The sequence below is a fragment of the Camelina sativa genome, unplaced genomic scaffold (genome assembly GCF_000633955.1).
Source record: "Camelina sativa cultivar DH55 unplaced genomic scaffold, Cs unpScaffold02574, whole genome shotgun sequence".
Lineage (NCBI taxonomy): Eukaryota > Viridiplantae > Streptophyta > Magnoliopsida > Brassicales > Brassicaceae > Camelina > Camelina sativa.
Window position 1 is genome coordinate 1 of NW_010923685.1, and position 1,147 is coordinate 1,147.

Here is a 1,147-nt window from a genome sequence, read left to right on the forward strand (position 1 = left end):
CCACCGTGGCCACCCCAAGTACTACAGATGCAGGGGTTGAAGTGAAAACTCTCAGCAGATAAAAATAATTTCGAATACAAAAATCCTATATTGTATAAATAATTAATAAGTTGAGTATGTATACTCCATGAAAGTTCAACGTGTGTTATCTATGTGCTTTTTTTGTTGTTAAAGTTATCTATGTGCTTGTTATTCCCGCTTTTGTAGACTAATTAATTAAGAGAAACAACCAGTTATATGGAACTGACCATCATCATCGAATTTGTTGTTAGACAACTGTATCTTATACAGATTATTGTTGTTTTCACGTTGTTATTCTAGGCAAAACCTTACAAGGTGGAACTAAATCTTGTAAAAACACTATGAAGAAGAGTGGTCAACGGTTTGTTTAAGAAGAAAATCCTGAGAATTTTGTTAATCCAGAGACTCTTTTGGAGAGAATAAAAAGGTTAACTCCACTCATGGCTAAACAATACAGTCCTGCTACTGTTGAAAATCGTAACTATGAAAGAAGATATTGTGACTAACCAACCAAACAACATGATTTTGTTTCCAATGTTTAATATAATCATCTTTGTCGTGGTTTTGGTTAGCTAGGTTGTATGAATGGTGGGAGCAATCTAGCTTTTTCAAGGCTGATTGTAAGAGTTCCAAACCAGCTTTTTGTTATTGTAAGCACCTACTTTTTACCTATTAAGACTAGCCTAGACTCTAGAGTCTACAGAGTTGTTTAGTTTTTGGTTAATTTTCATATATACGCCATTCTTGCAGATGCTGCCTCCTTGGAATGTTACTGGAATCTTGCGTACCGAACACACACTGACATCAGCCATAGAGGTTTCTTAACTTGGCATATTGTTTTGGTCATAAGATTCTTTTGTTGGCTTTTTCTGATGCAAGGGTCGATTAACGTCAACCTCTCAAATTCTGAAAATTCTCTGCGTGATGGGGCAATCTACATTATCTCTGGCTTTGAAGTCACAATAAGCAATTACCGTTTTAAACTTATTGATTTCCAGTTACCGCTGAACGGCTGAACTTAAAACCACCGTAGCGAATTTTCCAATTCGGTTGAATTAATAGAATCAAGTCCATTATGAGTCCACACTATAAAGCCTCCTCATGGTCTGTGTGTATTCTTCATCCT

The 1,147-nt window shown here is 35.9% G+C and overlaps 1 long non-coding RNA gene across 1 annotated transcript; it reads left to right on the forward strand.

The window, feature by feature from the left end:
* The first annotated feature begins 6 nt into the window (after positions 1-6).
* LOC104774359 lies at positions 7-1,141 on the forward strand. The gene is made up of 3 exons (XR_765311.1): positions 7-448; positions 598-671; positions 772-1,141. It is a non-coding gene; the product is annotated as an uncharacterized LOC104774359 (long non-coding RNA).
* Positions 1,142-1,147: the final 6 nt, after the last annotated feature.